This window comes from Mauremys reevesii, linkage group 1 (assembly GCF_016161935.1).
Source record: "Mauremys reevesii isolate NIE-2019 linkage group 1, ASM1616193v1, whole genome shotgun sequence".
Lineage (NCBI taxonomy): Eukaryota > Metazoa > Chordata > Testudines > Geoemydidae > Mauremys > Mauremys reevesii.
The window spans coordinates 343,432,309-343,450,287 of NC_052623.1; the positions used below are offsets into that span (position 1 = coordinate 343,432,309).

General features: G+C 45.8%; 1 protein-coding gene across 1 annotated transcript in view; it reads left to right on the forward strand.

The window, feature by feature from the left end:
• The first annotated feature begins 1,000 nt into the window (after nucleotides 1-1,000).
• GRM3 (glutamate metabotropic receptor 3) overlaps nucleotides 1,001-17,979 on the forward strand; it is a 150,392-nt gene continuing 133,413 nt past the window's right edge. The window contains exon 1 of the mRNA XM_039520416.1: nucleotides 1,001-1,229. The gene's annotated coding sequence lies outside the window, so the exon portion shown is untranslated. The remainder of the gene's footprint in view (nucleotides 1,230-17,979) is intronic.

Here is a 17,979-nt window from a genome sequence, read left to right on the forward strand (position 1 = left end):
TTTTGCTTTCAAACCTGATTTTTTGAAAATATATCTTTATACGTTTTAAACTGTTAACATTGATTTGGCTTTCTGTCTTCTGCCTTTGCTGCACTCTGCCTTGTTTTCCTGGTGCCCATTTTTCCTCTTTGCTGCTCTCTGGCAGAGTTGAGGTGGAGGGGAGGCTGTTTTTCCTTTAAAGAAAGAGAGAACAAAAGTAGATCTTTCAAACCAGCTGATAGAGAGACAGAGAGAGAGACAGAGAAGCAGACAGGGAGCAGACAACCCAGCAGACTGATCTGGCTCTGCATTCCAGCCCCTTCTTGGAATTTCTCCACCTGAATCTCTCCTGGATTGGTGAAGAGGGGGGGGGGGGGAAAGCACAACGAGGCAGCATCCAGAGCATCCTCGCAGGGGTGTGGCTCCCCTTCCCCCTTCCTCCAATCAGAACTTTTTAGGAGGGGGCCTCCCAAGAAGATTGATGCGGGGTTGCTAGGAGCTAGCAGCGTCTCCCGTTCTTGCCCGGGCTGCCAGTGCAGGTGCCGAGCAGTGGGGAGAGCAGCTGATCGCATTGCTCCGTGTGTGGCTCATGCAGTCACCCAGCAGCGTGGGAGCGCAGGATGCTCCTGCTTCCGAGGACTCCTTGCCGGTCCCAGCTCCCGGGCCGCGCCGAGAGCAAGAGCCAGCTTCAAAGTTATCCCTAGAGAGATAATCCTCCCCCCGCCCGCGGATCTGCAGGCAGCTGGCGCTGGCTGGGAATAGGGAGCCTGCACAATCTGCCCCCCTCGCCTCCCTTCTCTTGACAGCCCCGGCCAGGCTGGTAATTTAAGGCTCTGCACCAAGCTCCCCGCAGCTGAAAGGAGGGAAGGATGCGGCTCCGCAGCAGGGAGCCCCCGCTAGAAGCCTGGCCGAGGCGAGCCCCAGTCGGGCCGGTGCGCGGGAAGCGGGCTCAGGAGAAGCGAGGCGCAGGGAAGCGGGGGGTTAATTGGTGAGCGCAGATCCCCCCCCCTCAGACCCAGCCTCCCCCCTCCCTCCCAGGCGCACGGGAGGCCTTGATGCGCTGCCAGCGGGACCCGGTCCAGAGCCGGGGGGGACGCGGGAGACGCTGCTCTCCCCGCACAAGTTTGGACTTTCCGGGGGGTGGCGAACTCCCTCGCGGATCTTAAAGGGCAAATGAGAGGGAGCGCGGAGCTCGGCAGCGACCCGGAGCCCAGGAGCAGCCGCGCACCCGGGAGGTCCCTTCCCGCACGGTAAGGCGAGGACCGCGGCGCCGCCGCTGCTGCTGCTGCCGCCGCTGCCCGGGCGCGGCTTGCGGCGCGATCCCGGGGGAAGTTATCCGGGGCGGCGGGGGGGTATTTGCCTAGAGATACAGGGATTGGCGGGCGGGGAAGGGGGGCAGGTGATCGAGGGTTGCCATGGGCCCCTCCGCTGCACAGGGCAGGTAGGACGCGGGGGACCCCGCGAGCCCCCAGACCCCGGGGTTTCCCTGGTTTGCAAACCCATCGCCCGTCGCGTCGGCTCCGCACCGTGACTCGGTGGTACCCGGCAGCGCTAAGTGAAACGGGCTCCGCGGCTCACCCGAAGCACAGCGCCTGCAGCCAGATGTTGCCCAGAGGTTCGCTGGGGGAACTGAAGTTCCCGTCCGTTTGGTTCCCAAGCGCGGGTGGCCACTGGCAAGCCAGCCTGGAAGCTACTAGCCGGCCCCTAGCTCAGCGCATGGTCTTGTCTGGAGGGGAGAGCAGGCTGGGGGGAGAGAGATGGGGAGCACAGCGCATTGACAGGGCTACACCGCTCCTTAGAGATTTCTGCCGGGATTTGGTTGCTCCCAGGACCCTAAGCTTGGAGTTCTGTAAACGATATAGAATAACTATACCTGCATGTATCCAGCCGTGTGTACATAGATGTGCATATCCGTGTGAATAACTGTATTTTCTCTATTTGTGTGTGCCCATGTGTATATGCATCTGTCTATATGTGTATGTGTGTCTATACACGTGTGTTTGTGTCCATATGTGTGCCTATCTGTGTGTGTATATACACATATATCTATCCATGTGTGTGTAACTATCTTTGTGTTGTATGTGTGTAAAAAAAAGTATATATATTAACAACTCTCTGAAGGTGGGTGATTTTTATGCATATACATGTACATAAATATGTATGAGTGCAGAAGCAAGAGATAATATATATATTTATGTGGCTGTACGGTTTTTCCAAGTTATCCTAAAGCTTCAGTTACGTATTTTTTTTAAATCCCCAAATGTCACTAATCTTAGCATTTTGATTCAAACCAAGCAAAACACACAAAAATCAGTATTCAGGCTAATGCTGCTTTGGTCTAAGTTAAGGATAAAGCTGCTCGTTTTAACTTTTCTCTGCTTTTTCACAGTTTATGTCACTTGCTGAAGACGATGTAAAACATATTCTAAATAGTTGATTCATTTTAAAAAATCTTCCTTGGCAGCTTGTGAAACCAAATTGCTTAAGACGCAGACTAGCAAATATTTAAGCTTGTGTAAATACATGTCTGGAGTTGCTTAAATCTGCATGAAAACAATTTGAAAGGTGTATCTTCCACCTGATTAAATACATATTTTAGAACAATGACAATACATTTCTAGATACATTTCGCTTATAATGCTTACAAGCCATTAAGAGTTAGTCTACTGACTACATATTTTAATACATGCAATGATTAGAAAACATAACTTACTCTAAAGAGAGTTGGCAATTGCAAAAATACAAGTTAAGGCATTTTTTTCCAAATTGAGGACAATTTTATACAGTGCCTTTTATCCTCGAGGATAGATCAATAATCAATGTGAATCCTTCTTAATTAATTGATTAATGAGCAGAATAATAGGAATGGCTACGGTCTACTGTGAAATAACACATTCTTCCCCCACCCCTTCCAAAATACACCAATCAATGTACTGTCCACCAAACCTCATTGTTTCTATGATTACTCATTTTAGAGGTAAAAGAATGAAAATCAACATTAAGTAAAAAATGCCCACCATTTTTTCCCCTGCTGTGTAACTTAAAAATAAGCAAAATTGCTATTTTTATCAAGTACATTAAAATATAAATCTTGCTTCTGTGCTGAGACACGGCTTTTTGTTGCTGTTTGTTTTGTTTGAGTTGTTTTTATTGATGGCCTAGTTATACTCCTCTGCAAATGATGATTTTTAATGTAAATGTTGCCACCCCTGGTAAATGTAACAGAATGCTAGCATTCAAAGAGTGAATCCTTGGCAAGGTGCGGGGATCAAGTTCCTCTCTGGATCTTGTTTGCATCTTTATACTTAGAGAATATCTGCTGGAGCAAGTTTTGAAAGTAAGCGCAAACACCAAAGCAAAAGAAACATAGAGGTAATAATACTTATCAGTTCAACAATCTGTGCTGTTTAAGTGGAATTTAATTTAGAAATGGGTAAAGTAATGGGGTGGGGGAAGGGAAGATACACTGTTACATCTTGATATTGAAAGGAAGATTTGTACAGATGTTTTGTGCAAACAAGATAGCCACAGGGGAAAATCCTATAGAATTTAATAGTGTTCTAGCTAATAGGGTTCTGTACGAATCACTATAAAACCTTTATGAAGCTTAATTCTAATCTGATTTGCCCTGGTTTAAATCAGGAGTAATTAGTTTGACATCAATGGTCCAGATCCTTAGCTGGTGTAATTGAGTTCAATGGAGCTACCCCAGTTTACACCAGCTGAGGATCTGGTTTAATAGTGTGAGTTCAGAATCAAGCCTGTACACTTTAGTAAAGCAGGAGATCCTGGCTATATACATTTGTTGAAGCATCCTATAGGAGTCTACTGCAGGAAAGATCATTCTCTATTGAATTCTATAGGATGGTTCAGAAAACCCATAGAAAGGTTATTTTTTTCTATTAATTCTCCATTAGAGACCAGAATTTCAAAGCTTTGTCTCTCCTTACACACAGTATAATAATAATTAATCATTTTGTTTATAAAGCACCTACCCACCAAAGCTCTCAAGAAGTTGTACAGCAATGTTATTGATACTGCATGGCACAATACAGGATAATACAGTATTACTGTTTGTGTGTAAACATATATAATGAGAAGTGCAGGGAGTTGTTCAAACTGTGGTGAAGAAATCCATGTAGTATCGACTGGCTTCTCTTTCTGAGTATTGATGTCAAGTTTACTGATGGTTTCAACCAGATGGTTATCACTAAGTGATCCAGGCCCATTCTTGATCAGAAGCTAAGGTTGATTGTCCCTTGCCATATGCAGGGAAATATGGAGGCATAAGGTGCTCCCTTACTCCTTTGCATGGGATGCACCTGCAGCCTCCCCATGGTCACTACTCCCCTTCCCATGAAGGGGTGGGAAATGGGCAGGGCTTTGGTTCCACCCACCCCAACAATGCATCAAGCAGTGCGGAGGGGAAAGTAATCTACGACTTCTCTATGCTGGTTTCCCCCATGGAACAAGTTGGGAGCCAAGAACTGGAGTCTCTTCCCTGGGATAGTGCAGCTATGGGCTACCCCTTCCGCGGGGCAGATTGCAAAGTGATGCTCTAGCCCTAAACTGGGGAAAAGGAGTGGGGCATAGTGTAAAACGTATCTTTTCATTTAAAATCATCTCTTTACTTGAATAGTAGAACTGCCAGGACAAAAGACAAGATTTTCTCACAGGCTTTGTAATATCCAGCTCTAGGCTGGGAACAACTTCAGTGCAAGTGTGTGTGAGTTTTCCATTGCTACAGACAAAAAAGCAATTGGCTACACAAGTGTTTCAGATTCTACTGGGAGGTAAGGCTATCGCTGCCTCCTCTGGTATGCTCAGAATACAATGGCCAATGTCAGTGAAACTGTCGCCGTGTATATTTTACTGCAGGGTTTTTCTGTATTTTTTTTCAGTATTCCATGAAAATTACAAGGAATATAATACGTAGTTTCAAGCTGTGTGTTAACTCAGTGGTGTCGGATCATCAGTCGATATAAATCAGTGCAGTTCCATTGAAATCAAAGGGCACTGAAGTCAATGGAGCTACATGAATTTATACCGAGGATCTATCCCAATATTCCTTTTATCTTCATATTGGCCCCATGAAGCTAAAATGATATAATTGGAAACAATGTAATGGCATTATGCACAGCTACAATGGAACGAATGGAACTTTAAGTAGTAGTCTTCATACTATATAGATATAGGGCCTTGTTGTCAACTGGTGTAGATCAGCATAACTCCATGGAAATCAATGGAGTTATACAAATCTGCACCAGCTGAGGATCTACTGCATAACCTGTTGCATAAAATGGTATAAAAACACAATGGTAAAAGGATAACTAAAAAAGCTCATTCTACGCTACAGTCTGTTCTTAGATGCAGACACCAGCCTCATTACAACTATCATGATTATAACAAAATGGCCAGTAGCAAGTGTCTACACTGAAGAACTTACAATCGAAAGCCCCAATTCAATAAAGTACTTAAGCATGTGCCTAATTTCAAACAGCTAAGTAAGCCCATTGACTTCATTGAGACTGCTCATATGCGTAAAGTTTGGCACATACTTAAGTACCTTGCCGAATGGGGCCTGTGGCTCTGATCCAGCACCATTACAGTCAATGGGAGCTTTGCCACTTATTTTGATGAGTGTAGGGTCCGTGAACAAATGAAGATGGTGGAAAAACAAGACAGGATATGCATTAAGTAGGGAATGCACAGCAGAGCTTAAACACTTCATGGATAAAGATTTTTTCCAAGGTTTCTTGTAGGGGACTGAGAGACCCTAGAGCCTTCAAATGGGGAGGTTTTTTTTCAGATACAAATGGGTGGCATGGGAATAGGTACAAAAGTCAGAAATGGATGAAAAGGAAAATGGGATGATGAGTGATAAAGCCTGGGAGGAACACAAAGAGCTTCAGGCAGTGAAGAAATGACGTGAGGCGAAGAAGGCCAAGCTGGACCTGGAGTAAGTGTAAGAGCAATGTGAAGATTCAAGGATGACCGAAACATGGGGAAAGAACGATGGTCTTGGTAGCTGCATTTTGGGTTGATGGAAGTGGAGAGAGGTAAGAGTGGAGGAGGAGAAGCTGCAGTAATTAAAGCATGAGATTGCAATGGCGAGGAAGGTGTGAATTTTGGAGATGGTGTGGAGGTAGCAACTGCTGAATTTGGCAAGGAGTGGGGAGAGATGACACTAAGGATGCCATCTTATTCAGTGGAGAGGATGATGGTGATAGAGGTGGGGAGAAGGGAGAGGTTTATGGAGGAGATGTCAGGGAGTTAATGTTCACCACTCGGAATTTCAAGTTGTAGTGAGTCACATGAAAGAAGATATCAGAGAGCCAGGTGGAGATATGAAAATGGGGAAAAAATTGAAAGTTCACGTGTGCCTACAATTTTTTTCAGAGAAACCAGAGCAGGGGTGGGCAAATTTTTTGGGTTGAGGGCCACATTTGGGTGGGGAAATTATATGCAGGGACGGGGCAGAGAGTTGGGGTGCGGGAGGGAGTGTGGGGTATGGCAGAGGGCGTGGTGTGCAGGAAGGGGCTCAGGGCAAGGGATTGGGGCAGAGGAGGGGTGGGGCAGGTATGAGGGGGCTCAGGGCAGGGGGTTGGGGTGCAGGAGGGGTGTGGGGTGCAGCAGTGGGCTCAGGGCAGGGGTTTGAGGTACACAGGGGTATGGGGTGCAGCAGGGGGCTCAGGGCAGGGAGTTGAGGTGCACAGGGGTGCGGGGTGTGGCAGGGGGCTCAGGGCAGGAGGTTGGGGTGCAGGAGGGGTGCAGGGTGCACGAGGGGGCTCAGGGCACGGAGTTGGGGTACAGGAAGGGTGCGAGGTTCAGGCAGGGGGCTCAGAGCAGGGAGTTGGGGGGTGGGGTGCAGGAGGGGTTCAGGTTCTGGCCCGGCGCCACTTACCTAAAGCAGCTCCGGGATGGCAGTGGCACACACCGAGACCAGGGCAGGCTCCCTGCATGTCTGCCCTGACCCCACGCCGCGCCGCTCCAGGAAGTGCTGCGGCCCCTGGGGGAGGGGGGGCGGAGGGCTCCGCGTGCGCTGCCCTTGCTGCGCCCTCCAGGTACCTCTCCTGAAGCTCCCATTGGCCGTGGTTCCCCATTCCCGGCCAATGGGAGCTGCAGGGGGCGGTGCCTGGAGGCAAGGGCAATGCACGGAGCCTTCTGCCCCCTCCCCCCGCCCGAGGGCCGCAGGGACGTGGTGCCGGACGCTTCTGAAAGCGGCACGGGGCCCGTGGCACCACAAGGGGCAATCCCACGGGCCGGATCCAAAGCCCTGAGGGGTTGGATCCGGCCCGTGGGCCGTAGTTTGCCCATCCCTGAACCAGAGTAAAGCTGATATGACTAAACCTGTGTGAGCAAATTGCATCACTCAGGAGGAGAGTGGAGGAAGAAAAGGGGAGGGCCTTGGTGTGACTGGAATCCCCGGGGAGCCAGCTGAGGTCACTCAATTAGGGTGAACTGCAAAGAATGAGGCAGGCAATCTCCAAAGCTGGTGGATATTCCAATACTTAGATTTACCAAGCCAGCACAAAACAGCTTCTGTTAGACCCCACTGGTTACTCGGAAATCAACAACACAATTCCCTTAAAGTAACTCAGCCTCAGGCCTCCACCTAGACACCCAAGTCAAATATGATGAGGATTAATGAAAATCTTATTCATCATAGAAAAAAGTTCAACCAGTCCCAAAGGATCGGACACATTACCTCCCAGGTTAATGAATATTCTAGATCTTACCCAAATACATGCTTACAACCAATTCTTATTAACTAAACTAAAATGTATTTTAAAAAAAGGAGAGAGAGTATAGGGTTAAAAGATCAGTATACATACAGACATGAGTCAGTCTTGAGATTCAGATTCATAGCAGAGATGGTGAGCTTTGTAGATGCAGAGTTCTTTCAGAAATAGTTCCTAGTTTATAGTCAATCTTTATATTCAGAGTGATCCAGTTAGAACTGGGATCTCAGTGTTGTGGCTTAAGTTTCCCCTGCATTGAAGCATCAAGCGGATCTGAGATGACAGGATCAGGACCAAGGGTCTTTTATACAATTTTCTAGCAGCCACTTGACCATACAGTAGGCTTTTGATGTAACCTTCTGTTTCCTAAACCTCACCGGGTAATTAACTACATGGATTAACATAAAATAATTTATCCATTAAGCTGTTTATCACCAACCTTAACAAGACACATAGACAATGATATTATTTCATCCAAGATTCATTTAAATGTTAATATTCCCTTTTGATCTCTAAATCAATAGCGATAGTGACAGATAGGAACTGTCTGTTTACATGGTTAACATTTAACAAGCTATACTTAACATATACAATTCATATCACCTTTAATTCTCTAACAATACAGGCTTGCATTTAAAAGTTCTAGCCTACTTTGCATGGAATGGCGTTAGTAACCATTTACATAGTATTCTAACATCTCTCTAATGGTTGGCTCTGATCATGTATTCTGCAGAATGCTTAACCCTTTCTGGTTATGTGTCACACTTTGTATAAGATTTGTTGCAATTATATAATAGTGGTAGCAACAATGGTTTGCATGGTCATACTTTAATTAGATAATGTCACACCTGGATGGTGTCCAGAAAAAATAAATGAGCAGGGGAGGAGGAATGTGATAGAGACCCTTAAGGAGACAATGAAGAAGTGGTCAGAGATGTCAGAGAAGAATCAAGCAAACACAAGTATTGGGGGAGGTGAGACAATGATCTGCAATGTCAAAGGCAGCTGATAGATCAAGGAGATGAAGCACACAGATGTGGCCTTTAGACATGGCCAGGAGGTCTTCAGAAACTCGGGTGAGAAAAGTGTTGGTGGAGTGAAGACAATGAAAGCCAGATTGCAGGGCCTCAAAGGAAGACACCTTGAGGAAAGGGATTAATGGGAGGAAACACTGATCCCCTGTTTAGAGCATCTGTCAAGCAGTTCAGAAGCAGGGCTGAGGAGGCAGATAGGATAGCAGTCAGAGAGGCAGGTGGGTTTTTCAGGATGAGAAACCAGAGCTTTTTGTGTGAAGATCGACGGTTCCTGAAGAGAGGGCAGAGAGAGAGAGGAGAAAGGGGAAGAGAAGGTGCAGAGATCCCAGTGGGTGGTGTAGATTATAGGAGCATAAGGATTGGAAGGGACCTTCTGGGTCCATTGAATCCAGTCCCCTGCTATTTCAGGCAACCCTGTCAGATAATTCCATTCATAAACTTATCAAGCTCCATCTTAAAAGTATCTAACTTGTTTTTCCCCATTACTCCTATTGGACAACTGTTATGCCCCTGAAGCAGCCCATGTGGTACAGAAAGGGAAAAGGCCAGGGCTTGGGTAGAGGGCCTGAGGAGGGAAGCAAAGGGAATTAGAGACCCATGACTCACTGAGTGTAAATGCCTTGCCAGGGAAATAACTACCCTGAGGGAAGAAAGAGCAACTGGAAAAATAGGAAATGTTAGTAAGTGGGTGCATCATTAGCTGACAAGTGTAGTAGGGGCTTTATAATGTCCTGTTTTTCCAAGGGACTCTCCAATTGGCCACAATTTCACACTCAAATCAGGGACCACTTTGTTACCTGATGTGTTTCATTTAGATCTGAAATGTAGGTCAGGCCAGCTACATCGCACAGGGGTGTGAAAGCCCAGTGCAGACCGTGCTAGGTCAACAGAAGAGTTGTTCTGTTGACCTAGCTACTGCCTCTCGGGAGGTAGATTTACTACAGCAATGGAAGAACACCTTTCGTTGCTATAGTAAGTGTCTACACTACAGTGCTACAGCAGTGCAACTGCAGTGCTGCAGCTATGCTTCTGTAACATTTCTAGTGTAGACAGGCCTTAAGACACTGAATATCCAGACTGCTGACCTGCCAACCCTCATCCTGTGCAGTTCTGAAAACTATCAACTTCTGTGCATTTGTGATTTCCTGTCCCCAAAGGCATGTGGTATTAGGCGAAGCCAAAAGATACTCTGCAGTCTGAAAGGTATGGTTCTGCCGACAATTTACTGGGTCTAAGTTTCGGCCGCGCTGACTCTTCCTTGCCATAAGTGTTGCATAAAAACCTGTTTAGATGTGTTGCCAATGTAGAGCTGACTGTCTGCACTGTGTGAGTTTTATACATCTTTCAGCTGAATCAAAGATCCAAATGTAGCATTCGGGGACATCACTGATCTGTGACAATCACTGGAGCACTTTGTGCTTGTAAACCAACAAGAGGATTGCACTGATCCATAGAGTATGGAAAAGGACAGATTTTCAAAAGAATTCAGCATCCACCAGCCCCCACTTATGCCTCTAAATAAATGGCCTGGTTCCACTCAAGTGCCTAAATGAAACAGCCAGATTTTCAGCTGCTGGGTTCTGCGTAGTTTTAAAATCTGGTCCTAAACAGTTTCTCATCAGTGACAGATAAAATAAGGAGAATATTCTCCATTTTACTTATTCATTACAAAGTGCTATGTGCAACAGAGCATGATACAATGGAAATTGTTTATGAAACATACTATATGTTGCAATACAATATGCTATACAATACTGTATTGTGTAGTCATGATTAGGGATCTATTAAAGCTAAAGGAGCATTGCCACTGACTTCACTGAGTGTTGGTCAGTCCCCAGAGTAATGGATTTGTGGTTGCATATATTTGTGTATGTCTCAGTGAGTGCACAAGCTTTTATTTCTGCATTCTTTAGCTACCATGTTTGGATCTTGCAATTTCTGCCAGGGATTATTAATTTATTAGTGGCAATTGTAATCACAATGGGGTATATATTTCTCAGTAAAGAAATTATGATGGCAGCCAGAATAGAGCATATTAAATAATATAGAAGAGAAACCCATATATAGCCATAGGGACTAGTTAAAGACACAATGCTGTTTAGTATAGAATGGGCATTCTGCAGTCAAAACCACACACAGACATCTGTGAAAAATCAAGGCACAACATTTGGGAACATGTCCCCTGCCCTTATAACATGGGGAGATTGGCTGAAATTTTTCTTCCACAGCCTTCATTTTTCATATAAATAGATAGATACCTTATACTAAGACACACAGGGACCAATCCTGCAACCCTTAGTCTTACAAAGGGGCTACCTTAGTCCTGTTGACTGGGATTACTGTCATGGGTAAGCATTGTAGAATTGAGTCCCTGTCTAAAACGATACAAATTATTATCAGTATTTTACTTCTAATAAAAAATTGACCGTGCCAAACAAAAGACAATTTTTGGAGGAAGTGAATGAGCATCTTTGCTGAGGATATATATTAACCTGAGTTTTAGTTCAATGGAAATTAAATTGTCCAGGTATTGAGCTGGATTCTCAGCTAGTTTAAATTGGCATCGCTCTGTTGATGTCAATGGAGCTACATCAATTTATACCAGCTGAGGGTCTAGCCCATAAGCTCCTGAATTTTTAATGGATCCTTCACTGAAATTGGGCTCCGTCCAACATCCTGTACAGTCAATGGGAAATTTGCCGTTCACTTCAGTACGCAATGTATCAGGCTTCTATCTGTGGTCCAAAAGATTCTGTCTAGAGTAGCACACACAACAAATCAAGGTCTTGGTTTTAGCTGCTAGCAATTACATTTTATCACTACTCTAGATCTCTGTCTTGTAAAAAAAAAATCACATTCAGTCTAGTAATCTGACCGCAAAGTCATAGATCAGCATTTGGTAAAATTCAGTACAAGAGGACTTCATACATTGTTAATTTGTACACCTCGTTCTTTGCACACACAGAAAAGAGCATCTGTGTCTCCTCTCTTCCCTTGAAAGTTTTGACATCAAAGAGCTACAGTGAACTTTTATATGACTAGAATATTTACAAAATGTGCTATAAAAATGACTACTCCAGAGTTATTTCTAAGTATTATAAATCGGTAGAACTAAACTATGTTTGTTAAATACATGGACAATGTCCATGTTTCCGATGCATTCTTCTTGGCTTTTTCAATTGGACTTGCTCACTTTCTCACTAATTGGCAACACTCAAACTTATGATGGGGCCTCCATTGTCATTTGATCTGGACAGATATTGCGTTTCCATTATTTATTTATGGACCTGATCCTGTGTGTTGCCAAGCGCTGTCAGCTCCTGATGAAGTCAGTGTGAATTAAGGGCACTCGGCACCACATGGGATCTCAGCATTTTGTTAAATCAGGCTCTTGTTACTCTACCTACTCCCAAAAGCCGAGGAAGGGGAGAGTTCTTTAAGGGAATGCAAGATCAACATTAATATCAACATCAGCCAGTTCTTCTGAGCCATCTTGTTAGCAACCACATTTCTGATAAAGGAAAATCTACAGCTACTCCGCTTCCCTTGACATTAAAGGAGACATTTACCTTCTCTTTTGTAGCCAACAAGTATGCCTAATCCTAGGATCTTCACTGTAGAACAATTACAGTAATATCAGGAGCAACATGCAACCAGTCCTTTTCCCATCCATTTGTCTGTCTATTATGTGGTTAATAAGGCTATGTTTACATGTGGGTAATCCTGAGATCGATTTATTAAAATGAGTTTATGAGTTAAAAGGGAATACAAATCAGGTGAGATGACTTTTAGAGAATAGTAATTTTGCTTCCTGAAACTGACTTGAAATCTCCAGGAAGAAAACTGCCCAGCTTAAAGCAACCTGTTCTTTTTTCACTCAGAAGTGATCTTGAATTAATTGTGCAGTTTAGCTGAACTTGGTTTTCCTTAGTATCCTAGGAGAAAAGCTCTGAGAGACTGGTAATTTTAACTTGTTTGAAATGTAAACTCAGTATATTGGTGTCACTTTTTAACACTCCAGAAGCTGGCAGGAGGGGAAAAAAGCCTTGATTCTCTAAGCAAACAAAGAGGAAAAAAAGGTGACAGGAATCACCCTCAGTGAAAGACAGATAATGAAAATGTGGGAAAAGGTCTTTATTTTAAGAATTGCCTTTCCAAGGCCACTTAAAATGATATTTACAATGTCAGACTCTTTATTATTATTAGACCTCTTCAAAAATGGGGGAAGCGGGAAGGGGATTTCCCTTTTTTTTTGCATTTAGTTATTTATTTGCTTTTTTCAACATTTTCAAAATTTCTCAGCTATTATAATTCATTTAATTTCATTTCAATTTAGCCAAGATTTCTCTCAGAAGCAGGTATCTGGGGCATTCCGCTGGTGTTGTGGACTGTTTTCGTACCCTGCGGAGCAGATTCTGATACCCTTATACACCCTGGCACTACTCAGTATGAGTAAGGGTAGCTGAATGTGGCCCAAGTGCAGTATCCAGATTCTAAAGGCTAGACTGTGATTTTAGCCATAGCTCTAAGCCAGAGGTGGAGCATAAACTGCACCTCCCAGGAGTAGCCACAGGAGGTGTTGTCACTCAGAGACACCACTATAAGACACAATTCCTACTCTTCTTCCTTCTTGATCCCAGAGGGTACTACTACTCTGTAACCCTCTGCTGGATCCAGTGCTCTGGCCAGTTAGTAGGAGGGTGGAGCCATTCCCCGCCCCTTCCAGCTGATGACTCCCTGCCCACCAGCTCCAAGGAAGGACTAGGCAGATGGGTAGCCCTACTTACTCCCACATGCCTTAATCAAAGGTGTAAGGAATAGTAGATGCCCTCACTCCCTCTGACTCCCCTGCAAGGACATGTAGCCCGAGTGAGAATCTAGCCCTGAATGAGGATGCTCTTTGATTTGGCCTCTCCAGATGAAATGGCACATGCAGCACCTTATACCTAATGAACCGTGCCGCCCACAATGATCCACGAACATTTGTGATTTTTAAAACAAAGGCACAGCTCTCAAGTTTGCACCCCAGGAGAATTCTAGCAAATGAGTTTACTTGCAGGAATGTCCCTGAAACGGGGCCACATTCATCTAGTCAGGCAACTGGCTCTGAATTGCGGCCCTTGAGGGCAACTGTGTGTTAAGAAGAAAATGTGTGTTTGCTTGAGAACTGAATGTGCATTTGTTCCCTGAGCTGCACCCTGTGATTTTTAAACTGATGTGCTTGAATCAGCCTTGTCACTAGGGAGTGGAAGGCATCCCACCTTTTCTCTGCAGCCCCAGCAGTAGCTCTGGAATGAGTGGGACGTGCTGTCCCTTCCCTGCTGCAGCTGCTCAGCAGCTCCCCCTCTGGCTGCCCACTGCATCACAGCAAAGGGAGGAGAATTCTTCCATTGACAGCATCCTTTCCAGGCTGTGGGAACCCCAGGGAAAGCTCAAACAGCTCTGCCTGAGCTTAACAGAGTGCCCAGCTAGGGAATGCTCCTTCCCCACACATACACACAGGGCAGACCAGGAGAGGGGGGAAGGGGGAGAAGATGAGAACTAACAACTAGTTACAGCTCCCTGATTTTCTGCCCCAGAGCAGGTTAGAGCACCTGGTGAGCTGCTCTAACTTGTGCCAGCTCCAGATGGTCCCCAACAGACTAGTCACCAGGTCAACAGCATGCACCAGCCACTCCTTTCCTTGACCTTGACCTGCCTCTGTGCATGCCCACATGCCTCCTGCGCCAGGTGCTTTGAGGAAGGAAGCATAGGAGCCAGATAGATTGACACTACACCTGCTATGACATGTGGCTGGTTTCCCCTCCCTTTGCAGCACACAAGTGGCACAAATGGAGTGGCGAAAGCCAGAGAACCTACCCCAAGGTATTGATTGTGGTCCCTTGGCCTTTGTGAAATAATATATTTGGCCCCAGGCTGGAATAGTTGGACTCCGCTGGTCTAAGCGGTACATGGTGCAATGGAGGAGCAGTAAAACAGAGGGAGGCAAGACTGTGGACAAAGTAACACAGGAAAGGTGTGTGTGCAGCTGGGTATGCTCCCCCACCACCACCTTCAACGAGCTGTGCGACAGCCCATAGATCAGAGACATGATCCCTGGGAGCCCCCTAACGTCCAGCATAATGGTATTGAATCGGCTGCAGTGGGGCAGAGGGAACTCATTCACTCAGGGCTTCTGCACTGTGAGTCCCCAACAGGACCTCTTCATGGAGGTGAAGGTGCAGTGACCATGCAGGGAGGCCTTTGCAGTCCAGCGTATCGGGGTATGTGCTCCGTGCCAGCTCCAGTTATGCCAATGGGAAGAGGAGCATTGGAGTCGGGCTGAGGACAGGGACGCTGGTCCAGTGGCCAAGTACTGCAGCACTTGGGCCACAGAGGGGCACTAGCTGTCACTCCAGTCTCCGAACTGGAGCAGTGACTGTAGTAAAGTGGTCATCAAGGGGTTAACTGGGTCACTCAGAGTATTATGGGTTGAAGCTGTGCTCCCTGACTTCTGGCTTAGTTAGAAGAGTGGGAGTTTTCTGCCCCACCCTGTTGTGATAGAGTTAAATAAAGCAGCAAGTTCCCAGCCTGCTATTCTTTGAGTAGACTGATCGTCGTTGCACTGAGCAGTCCCTTTACAAAAGTGACCACGGAAGGCTCTGTACAGGAATCCCAAGCGAGAGTGTCCCCCTGCAAATCCCCTCATAGGTCATCCACATTAAGCCCAGCTACTGTAGCTTTTGGCAGGATTCAAGAATCTCACCTGCAGCAAAATTCTGTTTCAAGCAGAGTTTACGTTATTTACCTCCCGGTGTTTATTGTTAATCCTGCTATTAAGAAACAAGCCCTTTTTGATTAGCATAGAGCACTTGCAAGGCAGGACTGGGAAAGAGAGAGCATTCTGCAGGTAGTGGCGGAGTTCTCACCGGTCTTTTCTCAGAACCTCCTCCCTGCCTAGTGCACAGCTTGCACATCTCTAGCTTCAAGGAAATGAAACATGCAAGTAGTAAAAACTGCCCTTGAGCCTCCAGAGCAGTTCACAGAGCGCCCATAACATTGAAAAAAGCACCCCCTGGCCTCCAAGCTAATCAACGAGATATTTTAATTTATCTCAGCAAATTAAAACACATTCAGTCAAACTGTTAAGTTAACTTCCAGAGCTCCTTCTTCCGCTGAACTCTCATTGTACAGGTGAGCAACTGCTTTGCAGGCATAAATAGCATGGTGCTGTACCACAAACTTAGCTGCCACTAGCCACCAGGTCTACCTGAGGGGAGGGGCGAGAGAGCCCTTTAGCCCCATTGCTTCCATGTAGGCATAGTGTGCCTGTTTGCACTCCCAGAGCACAAGGATAGAGCGTGTCAATGAAACCCATGGGGTTGTCTGGGCTGGAGCCATGGCCACTGCTCTGTGATGATAGAGGACTACACTGAGGCTAAGAGCAGCAATGGGAATGCTCCTGTCATGTCTCTGAAGGCATCTCACCTCCTACTGCCCTCTGCCTGCAAAACATCCACACCTGCCTCCACTTGGGCCATATACCTTCGCACCCCCTCACTATCCCAGCTCTGCTACTAGCTTCACTGAGCCCTGAATCAGCACCTTCTTCAGTTCCTGGCCATCACTAGGGCTGCAGAGATCAGCTCTAGCAAGAGAAAAAGAAAACAAATGAATGACAGTGGGTTTCTTAGATTAGCTTTAAGTTGGAAAATAGGCATTTGGGCATCAGAGCTCTCGGTGGAATTGAGGATCACAATCCCCCTCTTGGTTTCACAGGTACAGCTCTCCTGGACTTCAATGACAAATGCATGCATACCCCCAAGCTCAGAATTTCCCCCGCACTACATGTTCCCTGACTGTGGAGCTGCCTTAAGTATTAGCAGATAAACTCATATTATTCTATGACTGTGGAAGGGGAGATGGAAGCTCTCTAAAAGTGTGGGGGAGGGCACTGGCACCCGAACCATGGTCCCGCACTCCACACCGCCCCTTCTCCCCATGGCCAGGCCTACCAACATCGCCCCTTCACCCAGGGCCCCGCCCTCGCACCACCCCTCCCCTGAGGTCCTGTTCCCATGCCACCTCTTCCCCACAAGACCCCACACCCCACTCACTCCTTCTCCATCTCCTTCCCCTCCCCACCCCCGTTGCTCGCCCTTACAGCCAGTAAAAAATGATGGGACCATGGCCTCCTGGTTCCCCCCATTCCCACACCCCAACTCTATTTTGTATCTAATCTAATATCTCTATCAAGGATTTTATACTGTAGCATCTGAGTGCTTGACAGTTGGAGAGAAACATGCCTGCTTTCCCTCCACACATCTGACTTCTCTCCTGCTGTAGGGACTTCGGGTGATGCTTTGGGTTATTTTTCCCTCTTACTTTTGACTGGGGTGCTTGTGGTGAAAGGAATAGGTTTTTCATTTCACTCTGAAGTGAAGTTGAGAGTCAGGGACAGCTTGGTCTCTCCCTGGAGCACACTGCAGATTTGCAGTGTGGGGAAAAAATCAATTCAAATTTAATAAATGTTTTGGTTTTGTCTAATTTGTTCTTCAGAAGCTTTCAGGTTATTGTCAAATAAAGGAAAATTTCAAACAAAAACCTGGAAAATTGTTGGGGTTTGATTTTTTTACGTAAGCACAAAAAATGTTGTGGAAACTGGACATTCCCCACAACAATTTCCATTTTGATTAAAAACCTGTTTTCCACTGAAAACCATTTTGAACAATACTTATCCTGGAGGGTGCCAATTCCATTCCTCCAATGATATGTTGCTGACATATCAAGGAATTTGGGCCATTCTCATCGAGGTCTTTGAAGAAGAGCCCCAAAAACCTTGAATTCAACCTGGAGCTCAATGGGGAACCAATGACGAGAGTGGAGCAATAGGGTTGTATGTTCTTGGGAGTTAGTTGCTGGCCTCTACATAATGAACCTTCTGTAGGTTTTTAAGCTTGGCTGCTCCAGTCCTATTTCCTGAGCACTGCAACAGAGAAGCTGTTTTGTCTTTTCTGAAGTATCACTAGCATTCGAAAACCCAGCCAGGAGTTGCTCGAACATTTTTTGTTTGTATTAATTCACATTTTTAATGCCGATATCTCACCAAACACAGTAGCATAACATGGATTCAAGTAGCTTGAAAGACAAAAGCCCACTTGGAATCAGACATGTTTATCTTTGGAGAATAATAACTACAGAAAGGAATGGATCAAGGGGCATTAAATGCCAGGCTAATCATTCAT